Source organism: Falco naumanni, chromosome Z (genome assembly GCF_017639655.2).
Source record: "Falco naumanni isolate bFalNau1 chromosome Z, bFalNau1.pat, whole genome shotgun sequence".
In the NCBI taxonomy this organism is placed as follows: domain Eukaryota; kingdom Metazoa; phylum Chordata; class Aves; order Falconiformes; family Falconidae; genus Falco; species Falco naumanni.
Genome location: NC_054080.1, coordinates 57,191,041 through 57,204,071, shown reverse-complemented (window position 1 = coordinate 57,204,071; position 13,031 = coordinate 57,191,041). Strand labels below are relative to the sequence as shown.

The window sequence follows — 13,031 nt, the reverse complement described above, 5'->3', positions numbered from 1 at the left end:
GGCTTCCCCCGGAGCATTTGCTGTTCCCTTCTTTCTGAACCACATGTGGGAACTATCCCTACATCCCAACCATGTTGTGAAGCCCTTTGCAGACTTGCTTCCTTGTTTGCTTTCAAACTCATCACACAGTGTTACTTAATTTAAAACTGCTGCAGATAAGGTTTTATTTTCATATGCAGTGTTTCTTGGCTGTCCTAAGGATTACTATTATCTGCAGTAATTTCCAGGAAAGCATTGCTGAATTTACCCTGTGGTTTTGAAAACGTTCCTCTTGCTTCCTTGTTCCCTTGCTTCAGTAGCAGGTAGAGCGCACACACAGGCATTAACATGGCCCTGCTGGAGCAGACCAACTCTATTGAGCTGCTTCCCTGTCCCTGGAATAGGACAGTAACTGATGCTAGAGGAGCAAGAAGAGGAAGAGGAACAGAAAGAGTAGGGTGATCCTGCTTTGTATGTCCAAAATCCTCATGCTCCTGCAATGTTCAAAGGTGTCTTAAGCTGCTGATTTCCTCTGAACCATCGTTTCAGTTACCAGCAGCAGACTGCACTCCATGAATTGAGCTAACCTTTCCATAACCTGTTCACACTTCTTGTCTCTCTGTAGCAATCAACAAATTGGGCAGTTTAATTTTGTATGGTCTGTGGGAAGTACTTCTTTTCATCTACGTTACACCTGCCAATTTTTTGTGGGGGTTCTGGTTTTATTTTTGCACAGTCACGCCACTGGCAACAGCATCCATCCTCATTTGCTTCTTTGATGCTCTTGTACATCTTCTTATAATGAAATTAATCTTCTCTTTATATCTGATGGAAGGATATATGTTGTGCAGGTTCCATAATTGTTTTCAGTCGTGGCCTTTCTGTGGCCAGTGTCCTGGTGTCTGTTGCATTTGTGTTGCAGTGAAAAATAGGGTGGTAGTGCCATGAAAGGACCTTAAGGACTCAACTGTTAAGTTTTGGATGGTGAGATGTGTATAAAGTCATACCTGTGGCTGGTGTAAATCAGCACTGAGCCCTTGTATTCACTAACTCCAGAACAATTTGTGCTGAGGGGGCGGTTGCTCTGTCGGAATGGCTGTTTTCTGAAAGTCTTCCAAATACTGTGAAGTATCAGATAGATGAAGAAACAACACGTGGTGTGATGAAACCTTAGACTTTTCCTCCTTCTCAAGTAGTTTTAAATGGCTTAGAGAAATCAGTGATCCTTGGTTCATTTTCCTTCTCTTTTCTTCAATTTTATTTTCTTCCTTCTTCTCTGACCACCATTGAACAGTGATGTCTTCCTTTCTGCCCATTGGTTGGAGAAGCAGTTGGCTTTATGCTCAACTGCAGTTAACGCTTTTTCTTGCATCCATCACTACTAATTCACTTAAGAAGTCTTACCAGTTGAGTGTTCTTACAAATAGACAAAAGACCTTATACCCTTTGTTCCCAAATGCACTTCAGTAGTTTTTCATCACTCTAGAAAAAAGTTGTGCGTAATGTGCCACTGATTTTTAAACTGCATAAATACTGTATTTTCAATAATCCCTGACTGCTTCTCCAGACAGTATTCCACATACAGATATTGTTCCCTAAGTTACACCATCAATCAGAAACCGACAAGCAGTGAGATGTAATTTACCGAGATCCAACAGCATTTTCCAGACTCTGAAGAAGTGTTTTTCCATAGCAGGGAGCTAGTGGGTGGAAGAGGCACCAGTATTTCTGTGAGAAACTGGAACATGTAAGCAGGATAATACCCATTTAATGACCTGCTTAGAAGCATCTTCTTTTTTGTTATGCACATTCTTGGAGGAGATGACTGCTTTTACTTTTTCCATCTACAGACAAAATAATATTCTCAGGCTGTTAGTCCATGATTTACACCTCCATGACATTTTCTTCTGGTGCTTTTCACAATCCACAGAGGATCTGAGGGTTTTTGCTGAGTCAGCAAGCGGGCTGTGGGTGGTGGATCCTGCTTATTAAAGAGGGCAGTCCATTCCCCCAAAGTACTGACTGCTCATGCTGCAAGTGCTGTCTCAATCAAAAGACACATTCTTATGCATTTCTCCATTGATTGTTGGGCTGAACTTTGTACAAGGCCTGACTGCTTTGTATGAAGCCTGGTGACATGTTTCTGCAAAGTTAGTGGTTGCTACTTGCTAAAGACAACTCTAGTGCATGTTTTAAATAAATAAATCATATTTTACTCCTCCTGTTTCTGCAGCTGAAGTAACCATACTCAGAGACTCATTTTCTTTCTAAGAAATGTTCATAGATTTTTAGATCCGGAGGGGAACGTTAGGATCATCTAATCTTACTTGCTATAATAATGCAGACTGTAAAACCTTACCTAGTAACTCGTGCAGCAAGCCCATATTTTTAAGATCTATGTGAGGACTTGCATATTGGTAATCCAGAAATTTTACAGGACGGTAACAGTGCATACAGAAGAGCAACAGGTCAAAATAAAAACTTCATTTTGCAGCCAGATTTTCAAAACATCAGAAACTTGTATCTGTAACAAAAATGATTATTCAATTCCCAAGTGCAAATCTGAGATGGTTTTACAATGCATGCAGTCTGTTACCTACACCTGAGTTGTAACTTCAGCTTTATAGAGGTTTTGCCAGTTCATGTATTATCTCAGTTGGTATTTCAGCCAGACATTTCATTAATTTTGTTCTGCTAAGGTAACTGTGTGCTTAGACCAGTTAATGTTGAAAGGGAGGAGAAAGGAGCTAGCAGAACACTGATTTACGCTTTCTTTGTTTGGTAATGGTGTGAAGTTCTCAGGAAGCTTCTGACATTTGCACGAGGTCATACTGTGTTACGGTATGTTGCATATAGTAATGGGCTAACGTTTTCTGAGCTGCAAAACACCATCAGTCAACTTTCTTGCCTTTTGAAGTGGTTCTAAGTAAAATGGTTTTGCTTACAACTAAGCACAGCTGCTGCCCTTCTAGCTTAAACTTGAAAAAAAGGGGAGAAAAAGAAAAACCTGTGACAAATGGCAGAAGGATGTTTTCAGAGGGCTCTCTTAGATAACCAAGTTGTAAGTTTTATATAATAATTTCTAGGTATGAGAGGGATTTTGTACTCTGTACTTTCAAAAGATCATTCCTCTCCTTTTTTCTGCAAGAGCAGTGAGAGGAAAATACGTATGAGAGGTTGTTATCAATCCCTGTGCATGCAAAACATACTGTAAAATGTGTCTTTATTTTGGAAGAAGCCAAGCTGAAATATCCTTGTGCAAGAAATGGATGAATTAGAATGGCTCACAACAAGGTATTTTGTCTCCAAAAGCCAGGTGCCTTATTCCCATAGGTTTCTGTAGGACAGTTGCTTTTTGTTTGTTTGAAAATGGGCTTTTTCATAATTGGCTCAGTGCCCAGACTGGATAGCATCTTCCACTGATTTTGAATCAGCCTCACCTGCACTTAGATTTGTGAAATACCTGCACAAGACCCTTGTTCGAGAGAGCAAGAAAGCACATGCTTGGATCAGGACTGGGTGCCTCGCTCTGGGTCCTGTTTCCACTGAGTGAAAGTTGAGCGTTGGCTTATCTGTGTGGAAGTGTTTTGAAGGCTTGGGACAGCTGCAAAAAAAAAATGACATTCAAATAGAAGGATCCAAAGGAGAAACATCCCTGTATTTGCAGACACCTTTGATTTTAAAGTAGTTATCTTGTCTTAAAAGTTGGCGTGGAATAAAACCTCTTCTTTGTCATTATTATGTGAAATGTTGAGGTAACTTCAGGGGAGTTCACTGCCTTTGGAAGAAGGGGCAGGCAACTCGGGAGGACTATAAGGATGTTGTGAGGTTGCACAGGGCAAAGATTAGAGAGGCAGAAGCCCAGCTACAACTCAGGCTGGCCACTGCCATAGAAGATAGCAAAAAATATTTTTACAAATACAGCAGAAACAAAAGGAGGGCCAAAAATAGTTTGCATCCTTTATTGGATTCGGGAGGGAATATTGCCACAAAGGATGGGGAAAAGCCTGAGGTACTTAATGCTTTCTTTACCTCAGTCTTTAACAGCAGGAGCGTTAAACTAGGAGCGTTACTAGGAGGTTCCTAGTTCCCTCTAGGAACTCAGCCCCCTGAGCTGGAAGACAGGGATGCGGAGGAGCAGAATGAGGTCCCCACAGCCCAGGAGGAAACAGTAACTGACGTGCTGCTCCACTTGGGCACACACAAGTCTATGGGGATGGATGGGACCCCTGCAAGGGTACTGAGGGAGCTGGTGGAGGAGCTCACCAAGCCACTCTCCATCATTTATCAACAGTCCTGGAAAACTGGAGAGGTCCCAGAAGACTGGAGGTTAGCCAGTGTGACACCCGTCTACAAGAAGGGCAGGATGGAGAACTGCAGGCCTGTCAGCCTGACCGTGCTGGGGAAGGGTATGGAGCAGATCAACCTGAGTGCCATCACGGGCACGTGCAGGACAACTGGGCATCCGGCCCAGCCAGCATGGGATGAAAGGCAGGTCCTGCCTGACAAACCTGATCTCCTGTGACAAATGACTTGTCTTAGTGCATGAGGGAAAGGCTGTGGATGTTGTCTACCTGGACCTTAGTAAAGCCTTTGAGACCATCTCCCACAGCATTCTCCTGGAGAAACTGCTCATGGCTTGCACTGGTGCACTCTACACTGGGTTAAAAGCTGGATGGCCGAGCCCTGAGAGTGCTGGTGAATGGAGTCACATCCAGCTGGTGGCCAGTTACAAGTGGCGTTCCGCAGGGCTCAGCACCGGGGCCAGTCCTGTTGAATATCTTAAGATCTGGGCAAGGGGGTTAACCAGTAAGTTTGCCGATGACACCAAGCTGGGCAGGAGCGTTGATCTGCGGGAGGGCAGGAGGCTCTGCAGAGGGGTCTGGACATGCCGGACCGGTGGGCCGAGGCCAGCTGGATGAGGTTCAAGAAGGCTCCGTGCCGGGTCCTGCAGCTGGGTCACAGCAGCCCCACACAGCGCTACAGGCTGGGGCAGAGCGGCTGGAAAGGGCCTGGTGGGAAAGGGCCTGGGGGTGCTGGTCGGCAGCCGGCTGGGCATGAGCCAGCAGGGTGCCCAGGTGGCCAAGGAGGCCAGCAGCACCCTGGCTGGTGTCAGAAGCAGCGTGGCCAGCAGGGCAAGGGAAGGGACTGTCCCCCTGCACTGGGCACTGGTGAGGCTGCACCTCGAACCCTGTGTTCAGGTTTGGGCCCCTCATTTCCTGAGAAGGGCAACGAAGCTGGTGAAGGTTCTAGAGCACAAGTCGTATGAGGAACAGCTGAGGGAACTGGGGCTGTTCAGTCTGGAGTGGAGGAGACTCGGGGGGGGACGACTTTATTGCTCTCTACAACTACTTGAAAGAAGGTTGCAGCAAGATGGGGTCAGTCTCCTCTCTTCAGGAACAAGCAATAGGACAACAGGAAATGGCTTTAGATTGTGTCAGGGGAGGTTTAGATTGGATATTAAGAAAACTTCATCCACTGAAAGGGTGGTCAAGCATTGGAATAGGCTTCCCGGGGAGGTGGTGGAATCACCATCCCTGGAGATGCTTAAAAAACCTGTAGATGTGGTGCTTAGCGACATGGTTTAGTGATGGACTTGGCAGTCCTGGGTTAACAGTTGGACTTGATGGCCTGAAAGGTCTTTTCCAATAGAAATGAATCTGTGATTCTATGACAATTATTTTATGTGTCTGTGCCTGTGTTGAAGGAGATGGCTTGCATTTAAAATGTTGCTCTAGCTGCTGAATGGATTTGAATTTTTATTTCCCTGTCTGAGTGTCAGGATAGTTGGAAACACAATGAAGCACTGGAGCAGTGGTATTTGCAGCTTGATCATAAAGCAGGAGTCTGAAACTCCTCTGAAATAGAAATAAGGAAAACTCATATGATGTGTTCATTTTGACACAGAAAAGGGCAACAGTTTTGTGTAAATCAGCAAACACCATTTTATGAAAGAACATTTCTAGTAGCAGATTTTTTTTTTGTCAGCAGGACAGCTTCCAACACTTTCAAACCACTTTCTCACTATCCTTTCTAGCAGTTAAATAACTGGTGTCCCCAGTTTCACAGTTGTGGAGATCAAGGCAGCACTGACGTTTCCAGGGTCTGCATTTAAAAACTCAGCCTTACATCTTCCTGCTTGGATCCTATATGGAAAACAGTGCTGAGCCATTGGAGAAACCCACCCAAAGTGGAGCAGCTCCATGAAGAGCCTCTTCCAGCAGTTTCACGATGAAGGTCATGTTGGAGACGGTCTCCCTGCTTAAGACAGAAAGGTTCATTTTGACAAAAGCATTGTTAGAACGCAAGGAATGCTGTGTGTGCCATAACCGTGCATGATAGGTTTGATGTTTCTCTCAGATCTGTGCACCAGAGTTATGCCTCTTTTTTGAAGTTTCCCATGTATAGTATTTCTGCATGAACCTGTGCCCTTGAAATGCGATGTGAGATAACAGTAACACTTTGGAGCCACATGTGGCAGACAGCTGTAGGTCAAGGCGTCCTGATATGCAAAAGGTTTTTGAGAATGTCCTTGAACCTGTACTGCTTTCTGCAAGCATTCAAGTTACATGGACTGCATTGCAACAAAGCAGGCTGGTTTGATAAGTCTAAGGAATTAGCCCAAAGAACAGAAAAAAGCCTTGCGTCTATCTGCTCTTTGTTTGCAGCCAGCTGAGAAGATGCACTGATGGAGCTGTGCTGGTAAAGCACTTAGGAAATGGGGCACAATAGTAGAAAGTAGACCAAATTCTCCTCCACCATTGGGCTAGTAACTGTCAGCATAAGCTAAAAAGTAGCTGTTTCAGTCCCAAGGGGTCTGGGTGTTGTCAAGTGTGAGAGGTGCCATTTTGTACTCCTTTTCCTGCGCACCTCTTCAAAACCCCTTGACTTTGGAGGGGTTTCAGCAGCAGAGTATGTAGGGAGGATAACATTTTGCTCCTAGAACTGATACAGTTCAGCAGTATTTAGCTTGTGTTTTTTGTGTGTGTGTCATGTCTGTGCATCTTTTGCTTAAAAAGCAACCTCTATTTGAGAGTATGCTATCAATAGTGATGAAAGAGCAAGCAATGTTTGCTGGAGACTTGAGACTGTGTTCCTCACTAACTATCCATCTTACATCAAACTTTTAGAAGTAAATTTTGAAACAAGACAGAAGAAAGGAAGGGATAATCATCTAAATCTGCAGATTTTGAACAGTCAGTTCAAGTGGTTATCTTGACCTTTGTGCAGCTGTTCCTCTTTTTTTTTTGTGCCTTCTCTTTGCTGTTACTTACAGTCCCCTATGGCTATGCTGTGTGGCTTCCCTTAGGTGCTCATTGCAGGGATGGCGAGCAGATTTTATACTGCACTTCTGCAAGCCTTGGTTTACATTGCTGCTTGTGTGTGCGCATTGCAACATCTTACAGACCTCTTCAGGCAGACTCGCTTTTAACATGTCATTTTCATTTTCAAGAAAATGTTGAATTTTGGGCTTAGCTGACTAGGCAGTTGTTGGACTTAGGGATTTTTCAATCTTTTAAACAAAGGAAGTCACTAACTGATTTGTGACATTCTTGTTCATACTTCATTTCGTTAACTGTAACAGCAGCTATTGAAATACATTTGAGAATGTGAGGCATATTCAGTATAAGCTGTGGTGACTCATTTTCTGTGAATTGAAGTATTTTTGTATATTATTTGTCTGTGGTCTAAATTAAGTTGGGTTGGTGAAGATTTGACCAATATTAAAATAATTTTAAAAGGTCTGAAAAGAAGTGTTGAAATTAATGGAAGTATTTGCTTACATCCCATTCTGCTTCACTTTATTCCTGATTAAAAGGCTAATTTTAGTAGTTTCTTCTCTAAATGCAGCCTTTATATTATGCTCACTTGGAATAAAATAAGACACAGAATACACACAGAGTAAAATAATACGTGCAGCAAAGCAACTTTTCATTGGACAATTGCAGAATTACAGGTTTGATTCATGAGTTTTGCTGATTCATGCCAGGACAGCTGATAAGCCCTTGCTGTTTGCTCTGGGTGAAGCCACTGGTCCTGCCACAGGAGCAGCTGAAGAAGCTGTGTTTTTTATGGTTTTCTGCCAAATCTCTTCTTGTAGAAATGCAGGTATTTCTAGACTGAGGCCTTAGCATCCTCTAGGAGGAATGCTAAGTTCTCATGAAAAATACGTGTGAATGCTTTCATCTGTTGGCACTCCAGCCAGAGAGAGTGGGACAGTCTGAACCCTCAGGAGATGCCAGTGGGACCCCATCCACCCACACCAGCAAAACCACATCTACCAAGAAGGGAGTCAGCCCAGACAGTTGCTAAGCAGTCAAATAAAGGGTTTTTTTCACTGGATGTATTTGTTCATGCTGTAATACTTTGTGTGGATCAAAAGGTGCAAGGATTTTGAAATTCAAGGCTGGACTCCGGTAAGTGTTGCCAGCACTGAGCTGGTAAAACAGGGGTTTGAGGAGAGTCATTTTATTCTGAGGAAAACCAAATCAGCAATGTGGTGAGCCACAGCAGATGCATATCTAAAGCAATAAATTTATACCTACTGCCATAATCTCTGCTTTTTTGAGTTTTCTTCTGTGAAAAGAATTTCACATCAATCCCGGTCTGAGAACGACTGGTTTTGACGCACGCCCTTCTCTCTTGCTGGCCCTCATTGAGGGTGCAGCAGAGAGCAAGCGCTGGGGCGAGTGGTGCCACCTTGACAGCACCCTGCAGAGCACACATGGCAGCGCCGGCTCACATGATGGGCATTCAGCATCTCTCTGCAGGCCCCTGCCAGGATGCTGCCCTGGGATAAGTAATAGCTCTGTTTGCTTTCCCCAGACACCTTCCCTCTTTTACTTTACGTTCTCTTAACGGAGGGAGGTTAATTCTCAGTCCTTCTTGCAGTTAGCATTTTAGAGCCACATGTCAGAGACCAGTGGTTTATACCCACTGCACCCCTGGACTTATTTTCTGCCTGTTGGAGCTGCTGTTTGTGTGGGACAAAGGTTGTTACTATAGCTGATGAGGTTGTGTGGGATTTTTTTTCTTACACTTTAAAGGATGTTGGATACTTCACTGAAAAAATCCATACCATCAGTTGATCTACTTCCTTTTATACTCAGTGTGGCTTTGACACTCTGATTTTATTACCTCTGGATGCAGAATTTTTCCTACTGCAAGCAGAAATTGATAGAAATCATTAACAGTAAAACAAACTTTACCATAAAGTCTAAAACAAATCAAGACATCTTGTTATGATGGTAGCAGTAACAGTGTGCTTACCCAGGTGTGATTTGTAATTTTAACAGTGATAATGCTCACCTCTTTGCTTTCCTTTAATGTGCAGTTGCATCTTGTAGTTGACTGGTTAAGAGAAGAGAACTCATCCCATATTCAGCTGTAATCTTTTCTGTGCATGATGGTCTACATGGAGCATCTTGCAGTTCACATTAGTTTTGCAGCTCGGGTGAGGGTCTCCAGCTGAGCTAATTCTTCTGCAGCTTCTGCTTTTAAAGCAAACCTCTGCAGGCTGTAAGAAACTCTCGCAAAAAATCTATTTGCTACTGATTTCTGAAGAAAAGAAAAGGGGGAAGTAAAAAGTCAGAATTACTAAGGCTTTGCAGTATAGAGCCGTGTAGACTGGCTTCGCCTGTAGTAGGGACATGATGAGCTAAAATGTGACTCTTTGCAAGAAGCTGTTGCAGTCCATGACACTGCTCCCATGCCAGAATGATCTCAGGGAAAACAAAGGGTAACACCTCTCCATGAGTATTGTGGAGATACGTGCCTTATACCCTGTTGCAAGGGTAAACTTCTGACAGAAGAGAACAGAAGTAGCTTTCCTACAAGCACTGGGCAAAGGAGCTGGGGGACAGTCAAGCACTGTGTGTAACTGCACAAGATACAAGGGAATCATGGTGTGTGAGCAGACAGCCCATCGTTCATTCTGCCCATTTTATAAATATGCATATTTATATTGCATGTATAAATAATACCAGGGTGTGTTGCCTGTGCATGATGTATGTAATCCTGCAGGGCAGGGTAGGGGATGAATACCAAGGCTACTTAATGGGCTTTCTTAATTTAGCGACCATTAGCATGCCTGCCCATCCAATGTTTTTAATTCTATGCTTCAGTGTAACCAATTGGTTTATTTCCAGTGCTCTTCACAGGCATAGCTTAGGCCAAGTACAAGTTGAATAACCTTCAGGAGAGCTGTGCTGTCCTTCTGTCGGCCGCTGTCTTTGAAAATTGCCTGCAGAGTTAGTGAGCAGGAACAGTTAAGATTTACAAACAATGATGAAGCTTGTCATGCATCTTTCACCATTCATCATCTGGGTGCCGTGGCTGGGCGGTGAAGTGTTCTTCATAAAAACCAGCTCAGTGTGAAATACACCTCGCAGCAATGTTTACTGCTCTGAAACTCGTCAGCAGCCCTTTATAGTAAATCCAGATTGCGATGTGACATTACAGTATATCATTGCAGAGCGCGCTGGGGTTTACACTAGGAATGAGTGCAGTTCACACCAGATGAGATGTCGAAATTGAGTTATGTAGGAATTTGGCTGTTATATGGGGATAGCTTTTGTTTTCTGAGGACTGAAAGTTAGCTTTATATATATAATATATATAATCTACACATACCTGTACTTGTGTGGGGGTGCCTATATCGATATAGAGATATATATACATGGTTATATGGATACACACATGCTATGCGCACATTCTGTATACAGACACTGCATGTGTTCAAATATTTATTTTTCTGATGGGACCCTGTCTTATTTTCATGCTGTTTCTTAAAAGATATTTCAGTATTTCATTGAAGTTCTGCATTTTAGCATTAGCTTTTCAGCCAAGTAGCCCTTTATTTTCAAAAAATACTGTTGAAAATACAGGTCAAATATCGCTGTTTTATGATTCCTGTCTAGAAACACAGAATGGGCATTAGTTCCTAAGGAATTTTTGTTTAGGTTAATCAGGTTTTTTGTAGGGTTGCTACAGCAGATACTACTATTGAATTTCTCAGTAATCAAAGGCAGAGAACCTGTGAGGTGAGTGTGTTACATACAGCTGGTGTGCTGGCTTTGGGAGAACAAGCATGCATGCAGGTGCACCCAGCAGGCAGCTGAGCTCCAGTTAGGCAGAGCTCTGTGGGAGCAGCTGAGCTGGAGGAAGTTGCTTCTGAGATGTCAAGATGATGCAGCTGGCTGGCAACCAATGAAATGGAGCTAAGGACCATTGCTGGGGTTTGGTTTGAGTGGGTTTTTGTTGGGTTTTTTGTGTGAATGTCTTCCCATACTTGGAAGATGAAACTTTGAGCAGAAGACCTGGTGGAAATATACACAGAAACCTTAAAATACAAAAACTACAGAAGTTACCTACATCTGATTGTGTACTGGGATGGCAGGTGTTCTCCCGGCTTGTTATAGTCCCTTCAACTGCAGTGTGGACACAACGTCACTGAGAATAAGATAAAACAGTAGGAGTCTGTTCAGTTATGTAAGTAGGAAGTTGGTGCAAAATATAACCAAAACATTTTGTGTATGAGTAAATTGAGGCTGAGTCTTTGGAGATAAATCTGCTGTCTTGGGGATCTGGTAGTCTGAGAAATATCCCTGGAGATAAACAGTAATAGCCGCATGAAGCTTTAAAAGCATGTTGTCTTGGTTGGCCTACAAACAAGGACACTAACTTGCTTTAGTCAAAGTGAGGTGCTTTGGTGGCAGTTAACTGATTAAAAAGAAGTTAAAGATTGGAGATAGACCAGCAGAGTTTTTAAGTGCTTGCTGTGATGTTGTTATTTTAGTGCTGTGACTGCTGTGTCTTCTGTGATTGAAACAGAACTGGCATGTTCTGGACTCTTAAGTGAAATCTTTTAGTTTTATTATTGCCAGGCTTTTCAACTGGAGGGAGAGATGGGATGTTTGAAATACTGTTAAATTTAATTTTAGATTACTGAGACTCGTGCTCAGGTATTAAATATAGTTCAGAAGTGGAAAAAGGAGCGGAACTGCAGTTGGTACTGTCAGAGAGGAGAGAGAACTGTACTTCATTTGTTGTCCTTAGCTGTATTCAGCTCCTGTAGTTGTTTTTGTCATGCTAATCCTGCAGTCAAATCATGCTTTTCCAGCTCAGAACAGTTTCCACGAATGTGCTTATTGTTACTGATTTTATTTAGTTGATTTATTATGTTTTTATTAAAAAATCCAGCACTGTAAAGTTTACCTTTCAGTCTGCTGCAGGCAGCGTGAAGGTAAAGCCTCAGCTCCAGTAATCACGTAAATACAGAGGCTTCCAGGCATACCAATAGCATGCCGGACCTGTTCATATTCATAATTAATTTAGTGATACAGTATTAATCTCACCATCGTCTTTACCAGAGGCTTTAAAGGATCCAGGAAGGTTTCTTAGGGAAGATGAGAGGGTCAGAGGGTAGAAGTGGGTTTTTTTATTTTTACTTTCTGCTTGTATTTTGAGAAGGGCAAGTTTGGACATCTTTTATGTTAGTCCTGTGCTTGAATTAAGAGTGGTGAAGAATAAAACTGTCTCTTAGAATGTAGTGGTTTCAGGCACCAGAATGTGGCATTTAAAATCAAAGGGATGTATTTCTTCACAACCTTGACTGCTTTATGTATCTGTTTGGTTTCTAGTAACTTTACTAAGCTGCAGTCTTCAAATGTATATAGGAAGTGGTGCCTTGGCATAAGGACTCTGCAACAGACTTGGGAAGCTTGAGGTCTTTATGAATACATACTCAGAACATTATCATAGAGCTTGTCATTTAGTTTCCCATTCTTGGAGGTGACTTGTTCCTTTTGCAGTGTCTGCCATGCATAGATTGAATGAGACTTCCAGGTGTTAGGGCAGGAATTGGTAAAAATATTCCAGAGAGGTGCCACATCAACAGTATTTAGTGCAGTGCTAGCACCCAGTTGTAGCTGTCCAGGTATCTCCAAATTTGAGTTAAATGGGCAAGTGCTGGCTGGGACTAAGGAAAAAAGAAAAAAAAGTATCTTATCTTCAGTCACTTGATTTTATGTTATTTTCTCACACACTTGCAA

The 13,031-nt window shown here is 42.8% G+C and overlaps 1 protein-coding gene across 1 annotated transcript in view; it reads left to right on the top strand.

Annotated features, from left to right (window-relative positions):
- Positions 1–13,031, top strand: part of LOC121081189 (doublesex- and mab-3-related transcription factor 1-like) — a 63,229-nt gene that overhangs the window by 34,675 nt on the left and 15,523 nt on the right. The window lies entirely within an intron of this gene.